We start from the raw sequence: 20726 nt of genomic DNA on the forward strand, positions 1-20726 counted from the left end.
GTAATGAGACAGGTCTGAATATTTCTTTGCAGTCAGAGACTGAAATTGCTGATCATGGGGCGTAATCCATATCTGTGCACAAATATGGATTACGCCAGGGGATCGTTGAAATAATAATAATTATTATGATTCCTTCAAGGCCAGCTGGTCCAGCTAAAGTAGTGACTTCCTTGTGGACAACGTTCTTAACCTTCTGGTTGTATTTTACACTAACAACTATTCATGCGTTGCAGTGTTTTTTATCCCCAGAAGTCTGCAGTCGTTGGTGGTATTTAGGACGTTCTAATCCTTCCATACCTCTTTTATGAATGGCTTGGTTCCATCTGTGGCTTTAAAGTACTTCTTGAATATACGGGTAGAAGGTATTAATTTAAATTTGTATTTAATTTTCTTCAAAAGTTGAAAAATAAGAAAGGACACATCCGTTGGGTTTCTTTAGTATACATGCAAAGTTTTAGATTTCTAAGCTACATAGTCTATCGACCTATCAATAATCCAATAATCCGAGATCTCAGCGGGCCACCTAGCACGTTACACAGTTTTTTTTTTTTCTTCTCCTTTTATGCTGGTGTTTAGGATAGAGATTTCTTCTCAGATCAATAAAGATTCTTACCGTTCTTGAGCTTTGAAGTGAAAGCAGTAATGTGCAATATAAACAGATGCTTCAGACATAAAAGATAATTTATTATTATTTTTTTTTGTATATTACAAAAACATCTATAAAAAAAGATTGCATATTTTATAATAACTAGTATTAAACTGTAAAATTTTCATTTTTAGATTTTTTTTTCATTGCACATAAAATTATTAAAAAACAGCTTTTTAATATTAAAATAATTAGTGGAATGTGCTGTATAGAATTATTTGGCTTCATAGACAGGTAAATCTCCCCCCCCCCGGGGGGGGTAATTGTGCAGTCTGATATGAAAATCTCTGAGTAGTGCAAACATGCTACCATGACAGGGTTTTGTCAATGATATACAGAAACTTTGCTAGCAGAGATAAGGAGGTAATTATTCCTTTGTACAAGGACGTGGTCAGGCCTCATATAGAGTATTGTATACAGGTCTGGAGGCCTCACTTTAGGAAGGATGTAGATATGCCGGAACGGCTGCAGGGCAACCAGATTGGTGAATGGAAGAGGGTGCGCCTACCTAGAAAGGCTTCAGTTCTACAAATTACAGCGTCTGGAGACTAGGCACCTTCGGGGTGATCTGATTGAGGTGTTTTAAGGCCTTGAATGAATTGGATAAGCCGAATGTGAATGGCATTCTCCCTTTTGTTGAGACTGCACACATGAGGGGGCATAAATTCAAGTTGAAGAAGGATGGTTACATATGCGGAAGTTTGCCTTCAGCCAGCGAGTGGTTGATTGTTGGAACAGGCTTCCATCTGTTGTTGTGGAAGTGGATGGTTTGAATAAATTCAAGGGAGAACTAGACAAATTCTTGGAGGGAATGGGTGGGCAAAGTGTGTAGTTTTTTTTTTTTTTTGGCTGATGCTATATAACCTTGCTTTCTTGCATCATTTGCCACTACTAACTGACTGGAACTTGTCTTAATTTGAGAGTAGTGCAATACTAGTGCAACTCGTTCTGAAGACAAAGTTTGTTCTGTAAAACAGATTCTTCTGTTCAGTTTGTTTTCACAGAGCTCCAAATTTAAAATAAATTTTGGAAAAATTGAAAATGGAAGTAAATAATAATATTTATTATAACTAACTTAAGTGTATATTTATTATATTATATATTTATTTTAAAAAAAAATTATAACTATAGATAATAAGCAGAAGTATATGCGAATGCGTACGTCTGAAATTCCGATACTGAATGTAAGAGGCTAGTAGTTTTATCTTTATATTTTGGGTAATTTTTCTTTTTAATTTTCAGCAGAATTAATATTTTTTTTTAAAAATAAAAGGTGTAAAAAAGCGATAATTTTTAAAATATTTCTTTTTAATAAAAAAAGAAAATGTTACATGACCATATGTATTTCAATCCATTAAAAAAAGAAATAATTATAATAATTAATCACACTTTAGACAAGACAAAATTAATATGCTAACTATTTGTTTCTGTGGTTGAATTTTTATTGTCGAATTTTATTGAATTTTTGGGGTGCGCATTTTTCTCGGTCCCTTGCTAAATCCCTCTTAAACTAGCACGTTTTTAAGAATCAACGTTAAGGAAAAAATCTTAGTTAAACGAAAAACATTAATTTGTGTTTTAAATATATCGACTTAAATATTAAAGTTTAAATTATTTGGGGATATTTTAACTATTGTGAACCGAGTACCCTACTTGAAATACCAAACTAGGATGAATCAGGCTGATAGCACAAATATTCTGGATGATCAGCTTGGGCTGCTGAACATTTGAAGGACACTGATGAATCGACACTCCTGTATTTCATATGATAACTTCCCCAGGTTCACAGGGCCTCCGGCACGAGGAACACAAGGGAATGGAAGAACATTTAAATTGGACAGCAGAATTAAATCCTATAAAGAACGTATGGGATTGAACGGAACGTGAAAATACAACAACAGCAGCATCCATGAAAGCTAAATGAATTAAAGGCTCAATAGTGCTTTCAGAATGACCTAATTTGATATAAACTGTTTAAGAGGGTCTAGCTGAATCTCTAACGATGAGAATTCATGAAATGATTGGCGTCAAACGAGGCGTTACGCGTTATTAATTGAAATACTACACAGGCGACTAATAATTTTGTCCGGGATGTGTATAAATTAGTATGTAATAAAGTTACTCAGGTAGTTAGGCAAGCTAATGGGTTTGGTTAAACATTCGGACAAGATAATTGGACAGGATTACGAGAAATGTTTGGCAAAGGATGCTACGAAAAACAGCAAGGATTTCTTTACTTATATAAACTCTAAAAGGAAGGGGATAAATATGATTGGTCCACTTGACATCGATGGTTCGACTGTTGATGATCCTGCTCAGATAGCAAACAAACTGAATGAGTATTTTGCATCTACATATTCACACATGAGGAATTATTACAGTTTGAAAATGGAAGAAGGTTATCAAATTGTAGCAGTGTGCTTAATGATTTTGTAATAACTGAGAGCAAAGTGGAGGAGAAATTGTTGAAGTTAAACATAAGAAAGGCACCTGGGGTGGATGGGATCTATCCAGTTATTTTAAAAGAGGCGGCAAAGCAACTAAGCAAACCCTTAGCCATAATTATGAGAGCATCCTTGGACTCAGGGGAGGTTCCCACGGACTGGAGATGTGCAAATGTATCCCCAATTCACAAAGGTGGATCGAAGGGTGACACGAGTAATTACAGACCAGTTAGTTTAACTTCTGTTCCGGGTAAAATAATGGAGTCACTGGTTAAAGATGCATTGCAGGATCATCTAGACAAGACTGCAGCAATAATTCAAACACAGCATGGTTTTGTTAAGGGAAAGTCTTGTCTGACAAATTTGATTGGTTATTATGATGTGGTCACAAAGGAACTGGATGCAAAAAATAATTTTGATATCATATACTTGGATTTCAGGAAAGCTTTTGACACTGTTGCGCATGGAAGACTACTGTACAAATTGGAGCAGAATGGTATTAAGGGTAAGTTGCTACAATGGATAAAAGGATGGTTAAGTGGGAGAAGACAGAGGGTGGTAATCAATGGGTGCTGCTCTTCGTGGACTGATGTTATTAGTGGAGTCCCACAGGGTTCGGTGTTGGGTCCACTGTTGTTTTGTGTATTTATCAATAATATTGATGAAGGTATATCAGGCTTAATGTCGAAGTTTGCAGATGACACAAAGGTTGGCAGGGTTGTTAATGACAGTAATGGCAGTGTGCTACTGCAACAGGATCTAGATAATTTGGGCAGATGGGCTAAGAAGTGGCAACTGAAGTTCAACCTTGACAAATGCAAAGTACTGCATATGGGTAGAAGTAACCCCAGAGAAACGTACCAACTGTGTGGTACTACACTTAAGGTGGTAGAAAATGAAAAAGACCTGGGAGTAATTGTGCAGTCAGATATGAAGTTTTCTGAGCAATGCAGACAGGCTGCTAGGGCAGGTCATGGGGTTTTGTCAATGATATATAGGAATTTTGCTAGCAGGGAAAAGGAGGTGATTGTCCCTCTGTATAAGGCAATGGTCAGGCCACGCCTTGAGTACTGCGTACAGGTCTGGAGGCCTCATTTTAGGAAGGATGTAGGTTTGCTTGAGCGTGTACAGAGAAGAGCAACACGATTGGTGAGGGGAATGAAGGGATCCTCTTACCAAGAGAGGCTTAAGTTCTGCAAATTGCAGTGGCTGGAGACTAGGCACCTGCGCGGTGATCTGATTGAGGTCTATAAGGCCTTGAATGGGTTGAGCACGCTGAATTCTGATGGGATCCTCCCACTTGTTCAGAATACGAACCTAAGGGGACATAAGTTCAAATTAAGAAAGGACAGATGTAGAATAGATGTGCGGAAATTTGCCTTTAGCCAGCGGGTGGTTAATTGCTGGAACAAACTTCCATCTGTCGTTGTGGAAGTTGATAGGTTAAATAAATTTAAGGAGGAACTGGACAGGCATTTGGAGGGTATGGTGTGATTTTTTTTTTTTTTTTTTTTGGCTGATGCTGCATAAGCTCCTACACTTGCTTTCTTGCATCATGTGCCACTACTACTACTACTACTACTACTACTACTACTACTACTACTACTACTACTACTACTATAATGATCTTGGACTGATTGACTTCTGGAGGAGAACTGTTAATTCACGTGCAAAGCAGGGTATTTCCATTGAAGAATCGTGTTTTTTTTTTCTGTTGGAATATTTTCTAGACATGCCTTTAATTTTTAAACACTTTTATCGCTACCTACAGTTCAAAAAACTCCAAGAAGTGGCTCCAAATAAATTAAATGAACGTTGAAGAGTGGGAGCCCGGTTGTTTTCTACCATTTAATGCTTGCTAAGGATCCCAAAAGGCATCCTCCAGACTTATTAACTACAGCCAACAACAAAGAAAGAACTAATTGAAGTTATAAAGTATAAAGAATTTTAAGAAAGCATCCTGAACATTTTCATTCATTCATTTATTCATTTTCTTTTCATTCAATGCAGATAAGGCGCAAGTATTAATTAATGTATATTTATCCAAAAATAAATAGTTTATTTTATATTCTAAATTCATAAAACAGTTTTTTTAATATTCTAAATTCATACAAAAACCTTTTATTCTTAAAAATTAATTAAAAATAAATTTATTTGTATATTAAGAAGGAAGTTAAAAAAAATTGTATTCACCCAGAAGCAGTTGTGATATAAGGCTTAAACAAACACCATATATTACAATTTTTTAGCGTAGTCATCAGACAAAATGACACACTTTGCCACCTCTCAATACATTACAAGTGCTAACAGCCCAAAATATTTCAGAGTAATCTCAACTTCTTCCATCCTCCTCAAACCCTAGTACTCCTAGCATTAACCCAACAACAGCTCATGCTACAGAAACCGAAACAGTTCCACTTCACAGTCGCAAAAAGATCAACCATAACAAAACTCCATTGCGGCGAAGGCATCCATTCTTCAAGTCTTCGAAACGAAATCCGAATTAGCTACTGTGTACGCTGATATTGAAGCTACCTAGCAATCCTTCTCAGGATTAATGCGATCTATTAGCTTTCTTCGCCGCTTTATTGAGTAATAGAAGTATCGCCTCTCAATGATACCGCGGAAGATCACTACAAATACCGCGGAAGATCACTGCAAAAGACCTACAAGGTGCAGTCCTTTCTACTTCATGTTCTCAGCAGTTTTTATTCCTTTTATTCCTTGTAACGATGCTTTAGTATATGCCGATGATATTAAGTTGCTTACCTTAATCCCATCGTCAGGAAACCCAAAGGCAATTGCGTCTACAATCACAGAGAGCTTGACAGATCTTTCAACTTACTTGCAGATTTTTGGGTTAAATCTTAACCCTTCTAAATCTGCAACAATGATTTATTCACTCAAACAGTGACCAACAGCACTCACCCTCATTCCAGTGGTTAACATCTGGGCATCTACTTCTCCCTCACGTCAAAAACCGGTGTTCACATGTGAATACTGGACCCTGAAATGGGCCTCCCTCCCCCTCAATTGAGAACCACTGATATGGCAGCTAAATGCACCCAGATTTCTAAAGCTAATTGACCTCAGATGTTTAATGACTACGGTGAAAACGTTGACAGGAGTGATAAACGCCCCGAACGTCTAGGATTTCTGTCAGTGGCACAATCCTCCGCCTTCATGGAGGTCTGACCACACACTAATCTTGAAATGCCACCGTCTGAAGCTTTGTAATCGTTTCCTATCCCGGCGCTCCCTAAAATACAGGCACTGCTGCGTCTTGGAATTAATCTGCAGAAAACGGCTACGGATTACAAATACCTTCGCAGTCTCCTAGAGTGGATCGCATCTGTTCAAATCGAATGACTCTTTCCAAATCTTGTGACTTAAACCTGTTAATCTGGAATAACTCCTAAATTTTGTGGCTTAAAACTGCCAGATTACTAAACTTCGACATCAACCATCCAACTCTCCAATGAGTACCGCGCTGTGTTTTGAACTGCAATCACAATTAGTTCTCGTTTGTTTGACCAAAATCCACGGTTTGATTTTTACCTTTCCTGCCGTTGTTTTTCATTGTTATTGTTACGTGCTGCTATGTTCATACTTTTTTTTCTCTTTATATTTTCCTTTTTTTTTGTTTATATGCTTTTTAATTTTTGTGTAATTAATAAGTAAAGATGAGCAGTTATTGAGAGTGTTCGAGCGAAGAATTTTGCGGAAAGTCTTTGGACCCTTACAAGATGTTGATGGATCCTGGAGGATCAGAATGAACCACGAACTTGACAATCTTATTCAGGGTGCGCACATCGTCAGATTTGTGAAGAGCCAGACACTTGCCTGGTTGGGACATGTTATGAGAATGGATGACAGCGAACAACTAAAAGGATAATGAAATGGAAACCTACCGGTATAAGGGCAAGAGGAATACCGCGGAAAAGATGGATGGACGACGTAGAAGAGGACTTAAAGATCATGAGAATAAGAAGTTGAGAAGTTTGACTTCTGGAAGGGCTTACTGGTGGAACATCGTTGAGAAAGCTAAGACCACCCTGGGTTATAAAGATAGAATTCTGTCACCCAGCCCAGAACCCTGCCTCACTCAGCCTTATAAAGAATCTCTGGACTGAATTGGATCATTGGGTGTGAAGAATAGTTTTAAAAATATATTTCTAGTGTGTGTAATACTTTAGTCATGATATTTAAGTATATTTTGCATTGTAATAATTTAATAAAGTGTGTTTTTATTCTTCTTATAGTATTTAATAAAAAAATATTATTTTTTATTTTGGGTGCCTTCATGGTGTCCTTCAGAAACCATAGTGGGATATTAACGAAATATATCTGCTCGGTAATGTATAATTTAAATTTTGTCACGTATCCCAAAAACTGCAGTGTGAAAGAAAGAAATGTTTATTTGAAAACCGTTTGGGCTTCCATCACGACACCATCTAGTTAAAAAAAGATTTACAATACTAAAACTAGTTATTCTACTCGGTAGACGATTCTGTATTACATATAATTAGGGCTAACATAATTGGAACGGTACGTCATTGCGCGTTTCTGGGTAGGTGCCAAACGATACATTTATAAATCATTCTTCAAATTGGCGTTGCTCACAAATAAAAAAAAAAAAAGGAAAATTTCTTTTTAATATAAATATCCACTTTCGGTCACGGCTGAGTTGTTTAATGCATTTTCGCCTTAAAGCTGCTTTTCTAATTTTATTTATGTTACGAAAGGCAATAATCCTACGAAATAATGAAGTTAAATTCCGTTGGCCATCTCTTGGAATGCAAAAAAAAGAGAAATAAGTATCGCTTTCTTAGACAAGAAGATTGTGGAGTACCGATTCGTTATTAGGAGACCTGCAGAGCAATTTAGTATTTCATGAGTTGTGCTGGCAATAAACAATTTAGATGGCAAGATCCAGTTACTCTGTGCAGATTACTAAATGTGTTTTAAAAAAGGTTCTGCTCATAAATTCCTCGTGTGGTAATCCTCAAAGTATTGTGCAAATCTTTGTTAAAATGCATTTTAAAGACTGCCTCGTGGTTTGTTTATGGTGGCTATACAGTAGTTTTTGTACTTGTTTATGTGTTGTTGTTTTTTTATCTTAATTAAATTGTTTGCCGAGGTGTTGTTGCTTTGAATAGTGGTGCGTGCAGTTTCTTTTTAGAAAGTGTGAATCTCTTCACCACTTTTGTGTTGAAATAAGAAAAAGGAGCTAATTAAATATTTCTCAGTTGATGTAAATGCGATGAATGGTTCTCCTTAAGTGGATAAGCATTTAATTAAGCTATTGTGCGCGATATTATATTAGCGAAACATATGTTAATAGCCAGAAGGGTGTTGCTTTGTTGAACTGAATTTGATTTTCCCACTTTAAAAAGTGTTTTCCCTAATTGTTTAAATTTATTTGCATAAAACTAAGAATTTATTTTCTGTACACAAAAATAACTGATTTCAAAAAATAAAAATAAACCCATTGTCTCTCCTCCTAGTCTTCAGGATGTCATGTTTCTATCACCACTGCATCGCTACTGACATTTATTTCATCTTTTTCGGCACTTCCTTATGCTATTTTTGTAGGTCTCACTTTGCTCTTGAAAATATGCTTCTGTCGCAGAAATTACCTGTTTATTGATTACCGCATGTAACTGCTTCAGTAAGTTTCTGTAGTAATGCACATTGATGGTGGTCCCCCTTCTCCCAGTAATCTGTGCGAAAATGGCCATCTCATCCCAGAAAACTGACGGCAACGTCTTTCCTGCAAAATGGTTGCACCCTGGCCTTTTTTGGGAGTTAGTGATGATGGATGTTTCCATTGTTTTGAAACCTGTTTTGCTTTTGGATCAAAGTGACTTATCCACAATTCATCTATATTCACCATTCGGGAAGGAAACAGATCAGGATCGCTGTCACACATGGCGATCAATTCATCAGAGAAGACCTGCCTTTTTTCTTTCTGACGACATGCGAACAAGCGAAGAATCCATCGTGCTGAGACCTTATTCATATTTATCCCATTCTCAGCAACTACCTGTTTAATTGTTATCCGACAGTCATTGAGGATCAGCTGTTCAAATTTCTCAACGAATTTAGTAGTGTGAGATGTGGGTGGCAGCCCACTTCTTTCCTCATCGTGGACGCTCTTTCGTCCGCACTTGAACTGTCTCCACCAGTTTTACAATGTCATGCGATGGACAGATATCCCCATACACCATAGACATCTCTTCATTGGCTGTTTGCCTTGCAAAAACAGGAATTGATAATGGATCCAAATTTTTTTGGATCCATTATCAATTCCTGTTTTTATCAATTATCAATTCAAAATTCGCACATATATCAGCGATTAAAATTTATTAATTATTTTACTATCAGAGTATGCAATCAAGTATCCATTAATGGTAATAAGCTATTATAAAAGATCATAATAAATGTTGGAAGTACGGACTCTTTTCATTGATTTCACTACATCTTTTGTAATATTTGGATGTCTGGGTTAACAGTTTCATTTTGTATATTGGCTTTCATTTCCTTCGATCTATGGAGATATTTTTTTAAAAGACTCTGCCTTAGTTCAGCAATATTAAGCCTGGAGATCTTGGAGACCACAAATTTTTAGAAATAAGTCCAATCAGAATCCTTACAAGAAAGGATTCTGATTGGACTGAAAGGAGTCTTAGATCTGAAAGGAGTCTTAGAAAGCAAGTATATAAGGTTGTAGAAATTTCCAGAGACATCGACATTGGTCTTCTGTGGGGGACCAGTGCTACTAAGTATAGAGTTCTAAAGAAATTCTACGATAAACCAATAGTATCCAGAAAATATGAAGCCTGAATAAATTTTGTTCAGGCTTCTGGAAATTCAGATCCGTGGGTCCTCTTCTACATGAATTCCAAAAATAAGATTCATACCTCCAATATTTCTGGAGATATATTTTAAAATGAAGTTGTAATTTCTGAGTTTGTGGAAACTGTGAATTGGACAGATACGGTCAATGTCATCTTGGACAGACTTTTGCCAAGGTTTATTATTTTTATATAGAAATATATAAAAGATATAAAATAATAGAAATAAATAAATAATTACTTTTAGTATTCATTAAAATTTGCCATCAGTTTTTCGTTTGTAATTTATAATGTTAATTTAACTAAGAGTGTTTAAGAAGTACGTCCTGTTTCTTTTGTTTCGCTCATTGCATTAAGTGAAAGTTATGTGATGGACAGATTAACCGAAAAAAGAAAAAGTAAAGAAGTCGGGTGTCATGGTATCCTTTAGAATTAAAACAAAACAGCCTCATATGCAAATTTTAAAGAAATGCGTGGAAATCGAAACGGAAAACAATGAAACAAAAGTTGGAAGTGAAAAATGTTGGAGTTGCTTTCATCGATACCAAAGGTGCATTCTCGAATCTTTTCAACTAAAAGAATGTCCAGAGGCAATCAGTGGAAATACCCGTGAAGTGATTTCCGAGAGCATCTCTCCGAATATAATAGGCAAGCAAATACCGTCGTAATTGTGAGCATTCCACTCGATAAGAATAGAAATCTAAGAGATGGACGTTAGATTCGTGGCATTTCTGTGATTCGCTTCAAACATCCAGTCACGTTAAAAACAAAAAGGGGCAGGAAATCATTCATAATCGATACTCGAAGAGCAAATAAAGTTAATATATGCACTCATTAATCACCTTCATGCAAACAAGATTGCTGATGGTTGTTAGAAAGTTTCTATTTTAAAGATTTATTGTTGTGTTCCAATATTTTTGACAGCAGTGCATGCTTTACAAAGTATCTCTCATGTTATGCACTATTATGCATATAAAATGAGCATCCTTCCTTCAGTTATGATTAGGTCTACGAAACCTTCTTCTAGAAGGAGAAACAGATTATTTTATTAGATCGTTATCCCTAATTACCAACGAATAGACTCTATAGTCATTGCTTCTTCTAGTAACACCAATCTCTGTTTTTTTTTTTTTTTTTGCTCTGCATCTAAAACTTCTATTCGATCAAAAAATAAAAAAATATATTTCGGAAAGCGGGAGACCTCTAATGATAGCGATTTAATTGGATTTAAAAAGTCCGGGGTAAATTTTACAGAAAAAAGGAAGAAAAAAAATTGTAAAGGAGCACATAAACGGATAATTAATCAGGAAGTACGCGCTGGAGAAAGATTTTTTTTTTTTTTTTGTTTAGAGAGAGAGAAAAAATGGAGAGGCTGAAGAAGACTTAATTGCACAATAAATGCAACACGTTAAGAACTTAATAATGTCAAATATAAAAATCAAAGCTGACTAAATAATCCGGTACAATACGTTGAGTTACTTTTGTTGCATAATTATTAATTAAAATTATAATTAATAAAAATATTAATAGGCAGCAATTACTGGCTACGATGATACACTGCTGTTTCTAAGGCCTGTTTGCTTCTAAAAATCCTTAGAAAATTCCCAGTGACGAAATGTTTCTCGTGGCAATATAATTCTTTAACAGCAGAGGAAGACATTTTTATTTTAGCTTTTATAGTCGTGGTATGACTGCTGAGTCAATTTTAATCTTATTTGATGATCAAGACATCAATATGCAACGGTTTTCACTGGGCATGCGCAAATTGTAAATTTATTGAAAATATTAAGAAGTGTATTAAAATTTTGAAGTGGTTTTGGATCTTTTAAACGATTCTTGAAAATAAGTAAATAATTAAAAGTAATAATACTACGATTACAATGAAATTTATAAGAAATTTTGAAAAATTATACATTAATTACACAAATAAAACTGATTGAGCTTCAATATGACCGGATGTGAAACAACAAGGCTAAAAACACGCAGACCCTCCAGTATATGCATATATATTTTTTAATTCTAGATATTAAAAAAAAAAAAAAAAATTAGCGCCAATTCATTTAAGCAACACATTGCCAATTTAAATGCTTTTTGGAATCCATTACCACTTTACCACTATTGCTAGATTGAAATTATTTCAATCATTCTTTTAACAGAATGAATTGATTACTTGTTAAAAGAATGAAATACGGCTATGACAGCTTGTTTCAGGACTAACTGGTTCCTCACCAGACAGCAGATGGTCTTTAATGGCAACACTCATTACAACTCACATCGTATAACTGCTTTACAACTGTTTTGCTTGAGTCTTGTCATTAAATACTATCTGATGAGACCCTAGTTAGATCGTAAACAGTCTGTCATAGCAGTCCCATATTTAAAGTACAGTAAATGGCTATCTATTTGAAATTAGTGCAATACAAGGGCAACTCTTTTCAAAGGTCAGTTTGTTGTGCTGTGAGAATTAAGACCATTGCATACTACGAAGGTCTGCGCGGGTAGTACAGTGGTGTCATCCTCCCCACACCGGGTGAAAAAGGCCCGGGTTCGAATCCTGTCGATGACGCGAGGAACTTTAATTGGCTTTTTTCACTCCGTGGCTGAGTTAGTCGGTCTCAGGCGTAGATGGCAAGGTTTTTCCCCCAGAAACTGAGGTTTTTCGTCCAGCAAACAGACAAATCGACCATAGAACACACGCAATTAATAGACATAAGACACACATCACGGCAAACTAAATATAATAGTTTGGTTTGTTTTTTTTAGTTTTGTGCAGGTTTCTGGTATCATCGTGCACTCATTGTTCGTAACCAATGGGAGCTCACCTCCATTCAGCGTAATATCCTTCTCACTATCACCCGTACCTATTGCACGGTAAGCAACCCAGTGCTCCAAGTCCTGGCGGGAGTTCTCCTTCTGGACCTGCAGGTAATTCGCAAAGACGTGCACTACCGGCTCGCAAAGGGACTCCCTACGACCATCCTGGATTTCACTACAAACCCAGCAAACACCATCAAAGAAGAAAAAAAGCGCCTTGCAGTCCACCTTCTTAACACCTGGAAAAACAGATGGAATACCACCCCAAAAGCTCCATCAATAAAAAAATTCTTACCTCAAATGGCCCACATCTACCCTAAAGCTCCAGCATGGTACAGCCTAGGTTTATACACCACTTTCCTGATTACAGTCCATCGATCCATAAATCGCAAACTTGCTTCTATGAACATCGTGGATGACCCTCGCTGTCTTTGTGGTGAAAACGGACTGGGATCACCTATTCTATGTTTGCCCGCTCTACGAGGACCTGCGACCGTTGCTCATAACAAAAATACATGCCTTGTCTCGAGGAAATGAACATTTTCTGATCAATGAGGAAGACCAGTACCACGCTTTCTCTGCCTTCGCCCATGATCTCTTCACCAGAAGAAGATCACTGGTACAGCGTCCTGGAATCAATGCACATTGATCGACACCCTTTTCTCATATACTGAACATCTCCACCTCAGATTCGACTATTTTAACCCGACTGTGAACACCTTCACCTAGATTCTGACCACTTCTGCCTACTGGACTTAACACTCAGGTCGCTTGAATTGTTTCATCCGTGTCTCTCTCTTGATACCGTCTTCCCACCCTCTCGAGGGCCCTCTTCTTCCACTTTCCGCTTAGGTGGGAGAAATTCCACCCAATGCTACATCTTTTTTTTTTTTTTTTTTACTTGGTCTCTTTCCAGGAAGCTCAGGCGACCTGGAGGAGACTAGTCAGGGATTTATGGGCAGCCTGGCTACCTCCTAGTGGTGTGTGTGCGGGCAAAGTGGGGTCCTGCGGCCAAAAGCCAGGGAACCCAACACAATACTTCATTTACAACACAACACTTTCTGACTTTCAGAGTGATATTGTTTGTCTCCACAGAGATGCCATATGTACTCTGTGGCATCTGTGTCACATCGGAACGCCTTTCCCCTAACGCTATGCATCATCTATATGTCTGCGCGCGTAGCACAGTAGTAGAGTCACCGTCCTCCCCACACCGGGTGGAAAAGGCCCTGGTTATATTTGCAAAATTTGTGCTAACAATGTTATTTTATATTACATTTACATTAATGTTTATTTAAGTATATTTTAAAAACTTTGTCCTTATTAATATCAATTCTCTGATTTGATGAAAGTTCCATGGAGACATGAATGCCAACAAAAAATCGTCAAAATACTCTATACGTTTGTAAAGATGATTTCACAAAATTCATAAATATCATGGAAACAATAATCATCTCAAATAGTATTGCATTGTATTATATTGTGTTGAATATTTCTCATTCGGTTAATTAAAGATGCTTTAATTTTCGAAAGTTTTAATAATTCACCTATGAGATGGAGGCACATGCCACATCAACCAGGTACTATACTTAAAAATAATATTTTGCGTATTTGGTTTTTTAATGGGGGTGTTCTGGCACAAGGGCCAAATTGTGCCTGTTGGCGTGTTAATTCAGCGTAATGAATATGAATCGTTTGAGATTTGGCTTGTTTTCTGGTAGCAACAAGAGTTTATTCAAACTGTTTTGTTTATTTCCAAAAAAATTGAACGATAAAGTGTTTTAAAATGAGATAACCTACACTGTGCTGCCACTTTATTAGGTATCCCCTGCTGTGGGACACACATGGTTTGTCCCACAACGTTGCAAGTCACATGACTACAGTTGTGGATATAAATGCAGCAGAACAACCTTTCTAGTATCAGTTAAGCGTATAAACCGTAGCAAGAATGCGGAGAAAGAGTTATCTAACGGACTTCGAACGTGGCATGGTAGTAGGTGCAAGACGTGCTGGACAAAGCATCTCTGAAATGGCAGTTCGCCTGAACTTTTCACGCACCACAGTTTCAAGGGTGTATCGAGAATGGTGCAACGAAAAGAAATCATCCTCTCAACGCACTCCTGTGGAAGAAAATCGCTTGTTAATGAGAGAGGTCAGAGGAGGATGGCTAGAACTGTGCAAGCAAACAGACAGGCCACAATGTCGCACATCACGTCAGAATACAACCTTGGTGCGCAGAAGAAAATATCGCAACGGACCACTAGTCGCACTTTGTCGTGAATGGGAAGAACAAGAGAGCACGCCTCCTGTGGGCACAACAACACCAGCACTGGACTATCGAGGATTGGAAAACAGTTGCTTAGTCTGACGAGTCGAAGTTCCTGGTGCATCATGTTGATGGAAGGCTCAGAATTTGGCAAAAACAACATGAATCCATGCACCCGTCATGTCTGACGACTACTGTGCAAGGTGGTGGGGGCAGTGTTATTTTGTGGGGAATGTTTTCTCTGCACACGTTGAGTCCATTGATACCCATAGATTCACGTCTGAATGCCACATCGTACCTAAACATCGTTGCTGACCAAGTGAATCCGTTCTTGTTGACAGTTTTTCCTCAGTCAGATGGTTACTTCCAGCAGGATAATGCGCCCGGTGCACATTATCCTGCTGGAAGTAAAACCCGAATCACTATGGAATGGTTCCAGGAACATGACAATGGTTTTTCTTTACTGCAGTGGCCCGCTGAGTCCGAGGATCTCAATCCTATTGAACATCTTTGGAATGAGCTGGAAAGGGATGTTCGCTGCCTGCCTATACCTCCGTCGAATCTCAAGGAACTGTGTGACACACTCATGTCTGCATGGTACTCCATTCCTGCACAACGTTTTCAGCATCTTGTTCAATCCATGCCTAAAAGAATTCAGACTGTTTTGAAGACTAAAGGAGACTCAACACGCTACTAGGTCGGTGTACCTAATAAAGTGGCAGCACAATGTAAGTTAAATTTTGGTAAGTTTGTAGAAAATTCCAAGAATATTAACAAACTGCTACAAGTTTATTTTGAGAAATATTCTTACACCATTATTTTCAACTTAGAGGGTTTCTTATACGCAAAATTTACAATTGGAAGATATTTATGCACCATTCTTTAATAAATAAATCAGGAGTAATTATTAGTCGAAAAAAAGTTTAAATAATTTTAAATAAATAGAGCCAGAACCTTAGCGTAATTTTTGTAGATTTTGAAATATATATTCTTTAAGAAAATCATGTACACAAACTGACTATAGAAAAGATTGCTCACGAAGTTTCTTAAGGAGTTCTCAGTACCACACATTCAAAAAACCATAATTAGGTATAATTTACAAATTTCTCAGTAGATTGAAACGAAGAATGTCACAAAGGAAGATACCAAGGCACGTTCTGCTTACTTGTAATTCCTCAGAGTGCCAGAGTGGTAGGGGCAAAGAACCTCGTTTCAAAACTGAAGTCTAGGCTAAATCATTAAGACTACATAATTTATAAGTTACATCTGTAGAGTGGAATAGTTTTAAAGCGACGTTAATGAAGAGTCTTTTGATTCTACTTGGCTTTGGACAACAGCGTGGATAGTTTCTGGCACCTTGCATGGAATTCTTCAGAAAATAAATAATATTTGTGGGCAGCAATGTCACGACCAAGACATTGCTCTCAATGTCTTGGTCCGTGTATCTTTCGATACTTCCGGCATGTTAATGCAATCTCTCTTTCATTAAATAAGCATCCATACAGTTTCCTGATCTGATAAAGTCATGAGGGAATGCCTTCAAACAAAATAGAATACTTTTCCTTATTAAAGATCCTAATTTACAACTGCTATAAGATGCTAATTTAAGATTGTTTTTTTTTTAAAACATTTCTAAATATGAGGAAAAGACAGCCAACCTTCTTTTTGAGCATTGATTGAAAACTGATTATTGTGAAAATTAATTTTGTTTTCCTCTGAACTGTTCTCCTTATCGGAAAACCATGGTGGACATCCTTTAGTAGCAAATCTATTTTGAGTAATTTTATTCCTGTATTTACATCTTTCCATAAATACTGTATTTATAAGTAGAACACTTCAACCAAGATTTAAACCTTGAAAGAAAAAGATGGTTATCTCTTCCTCGTGTTTATTAGGTTTACAAACCTTGAAGACTTTTTTTAGAAACAAATACGAAATTATCATTTTCATGTAGTTATAAATTAGGGAATTTAATAAGGGATTAAAGATTCTGTGTAAGGAATGTCGAGATGTACTTATGAAGGACAGATGGGTGGAGAATAGTCTATCGTTTATAGCTTTATTCAAATGCACCCTAATTTTAAACTACAAGAAAGCATTGAAAATGTTTAACTTTTAAATCACAAGTTAATTACTTATTCAACGTTCTGGTATTTTTTATCTTTCAAACCATTTTACATTTTGGAATTACAAAATCATATTAAAATGTGTTTTTGTAGATAAAACATGATGAAGCATCTAAGAGTACAATGTTCAAGAAACGAATTAGTATTAGCCATTATTGTTGTTGTTATTAGATTTTAGGAGCATTGGCGACTAAGGCCATGTTGTCCTGGTTTACTGTCTGTAAATTGCGTGTGTTCTGTGGTCGATTTTCTGTTTGCGGGACGAAAAACTCAAGTTTCCAGGAGAAAAAACCACACTACCCTCGCCTGAGCCACTTTGTGAAAAAGACCCATGAAAATTCCTCCTGCCATCGACGGGATTCGAACTGATATCTTTTCCACCCGGTGTGAGGAGGACGTCGATCCTACCAACTGTGCTACCCACGAGGGAGTATTAGCCATACAGTGCAAGAAAGCCCAAGGCTTACTAACCCTCAGAGCCTTCAGTCAGATCTCCTCTAAGGTGCCTAGTTTCCAAGCTTTGTAGCTCACATAATCGAAGTCTTTCCTCATCTGGTCGTCCTTCTGCCAATCTCACCATGCGAGTTGCCCGTCCTTGGAACCTTTCAAGAAACTCAATGTGTTTTTTGCAATCGCTTATGTATAAGGCGATTGTGACCTCCCTATTTCTAGAAGATACTGTTCGATAAATCATCGACAGGACGCTATAGACCTGACAGCCTGTTTACACTACTCAGAAAACTTCATATCAGCCGTATCGTAACTCTTTTCCTATCTTCCTTTCTTCCTCTACTGCTTTTATTTCAACTCTACCAAGTGTATAAGTTATTTTAGGGTTGCTGTTCCCCAAGTGTAACATCTCTCATTTTGCTGCATTAAAACATGGCTGCCACTTTTCTGGCCATTCTTGAAGCACGTTCTAGTCTTCCTGAAGGATCGCTACTTGGCACTAACAATTGACGACTCTCCCAATCTTTACATCGTATGCAAATTTTGACATCACCCCTTCTATCCCTTCTTCGATGTCATTTATGAAATTCAAAAATGACAGTAGTCCTAAAACGGATCCTTGGGAAACCCCTATTTGATATTACACCAATATGAAGAATATTGGTTAATCACAGCTCTCTCTGCCTTCTGCCCTCTGCCACCAGACAATCCATCTTTAGTAAGAATAGGAATTTCAGATAAAAATAGAATTGACAAAAAAGTTCGCTGGAAAATAACGGAAGGGGACAGAGAAGGCCTTACCTTCAAGATTTGTGGCCCCTTATTACACGACGAAAATTTACACTACAAATTCCCCCACCTCCAACGAGAGACCGCGAACTATGGATTGCACGAGGTACCGAAAGTATTCCACAGAGATGTTTGGTATTGGTTATAGACGGCAGTGGATCCTAGTTGCAAACAACTCGTTTCATCTCAATTTCGCAGGCAGATGCTAAATCTGGTTGAGATCCGGCCAATGAAACGTTGTAAAGTAACCGCCATGCTCTTGGAACCATTCCCGAAAAGTTCCATATCTGTTGCAAGTAACCTCCAGCTGTAAGGATGCACCTGGTCGACAATAACGTTCAAATAGGCTATGGCACTCAGACGGTGGTCCTCGACAGCAACATATTTGGAATAATAACTGTCCTCCCGACACCGGTGGAAAATACCTGAGTTCGAATCCCAGCAATGATACGAGGAATTTTTATGGGCCCTTTCACAACGTGGCTCTGTTAGCCTGCCTCAAGCGAGGGTAGCATAGTTTTTTCTCCCAGAAACTCAGGTTTGTTTTTTGTTCAGCAAACAGCAAATCTACCACAGAACACACGCAATTTACAGACTTATTATATACTGCGCAATATGTCCTAAGTTGCTGATGCACCAAAAACCCTACAACTACCAACGAACCACTACCGCCAGCATGCAACAACTGGACCCGGATCGCTGTTCCTATACCCACTATGTCCCCTTCCTGTGGGTACAGTGGGCATAGGAAGGAATATGTTCAATAGAGCATATTCCTTCCCCATTCATTTTACTAATCTTCTAATTTTATCGACAACAGAAGTCAGGCTACTAGTCAATAATTAGCCATTACTTCTTTGGTTCCTTCCTTGTGGATTGAGTAGATGTTGCCACTTCTCTAGTCCAGGGGAATAATCCATGAATCTACTCTGCATTTTTTGCATTCATTTGAGCAACCCCAGGGGCTCACATCTTGTGAGTATGGACTTGGCACACCCAAGGTCCTGAGCTGGATATCATCGTTCTTCTCTTTCTTGGTGATTCCTCTCTCTTTCTCTCAAGGTAACTCGGGAATTTTGGCGGTACAATTAGGCCTCAGGCTTCCTTGTACCATATGACTAATAATAATAATAATAATAATAATAATAGAGCTCCTATTTTGGATTGCATGCTGTCTTGTCATCCAATTTTTGATCTTTCTTTTATGGTACTTCTCAACTGAAACGAAGGGTATGTGGCCATCTTAACAAAGCCCTTAAAACACTACATTAATATCTCTTTTTGTGATATGTAGCATGTGGCTCCATCTAATGGCGAAGTAGTAAAACAAACATGGAAAACATTCAACGCATTGCTTGTTACACTGCATAGAAGGTTAGCAGATTTTAGTCTTTTGCCTTAAAAAAACCCGTTTAATTTAAGAAATTAAAAACAGTTTAAAATAATTTTTTAAAATTGCATAAAAGTTTATTTTAACACCATAATTTTGGAGATATAAATGTAACTTATTATTTAAGATATCGTAAGATTATTAAATAATTATTATTTAAGATATACACAAGGCATATTATTTATTCACTGTTCTTAAGTTAAACAGAGTGCATCTTAAAAAATAGTAAGAAACATAACATTGGAATTGCAGTAACCCGTAAATGTTTCCTATAATTACAAAGGGGACGTGTGGTTAGTAGTTAACTCTTACGTCATTAAATTTTAAAATGTATTCTAGTATTAATTATCTTTCATATGCTGATGACTTAAATTTTTTTGTGGTAGTAAATCTTGAGTTCAACATTCAAATACTCCAAATGGGAAAATATCTACAGTCTATCGGGTTTCCTCTAAACCCGGACAAGGCTGCTCAAGTCACAGTCACCAACAAAAGAATCAAAACTTACAGTACAAGGAAAACAAGTAAAAAACTCACTTCCCCTTTAAATGGGACATACTCTAACATTCCAGAACTATTATCTTCGCAGCAAACCATGTGGACCACAAGGCAAGAACTGGTAGTCCTGAGCCATCCAAGAAAATCTTCAGATGTCTACACAGTACCAATCGTATTATACGCATCTGCTGTCCAGGTGTAGACCAGTTATCCTAATTTTGAACCAATAGAAACACTCTCCTGGCAAATGCGCCATGGGGCATCATTTTCCTACAAAATGGAATAAATAATAATAATAATTGTTAACACCTAATATCTGCTTATACTCTGTACAATAGGAGAAGAGGAGCTGAAACTTCATTCGGTTACTCCAGAATTGACTTGGATTCCTTTGACTGTTTAGCTTTTGCATATCGCACACCATCCTGGATATTCTACTGAATCAA

Source organism: Mastigoproctus giganteus, chromosome 5 (genome assembly GCF_048544385.1).
Source record: "Mastigoproctus giganteus isolate SK-2022 chromosome 5, ASM4854438v1, whole genome shotgun sequence".
Classification (NCBI taxonomy): domain Eukaryota; kingdom Metazoa; phylum Arthropoda; class Arachnida; order Uropygi; family Thelyphonidae; genus Mastigoproctus; species Mastigoproctus giganteus.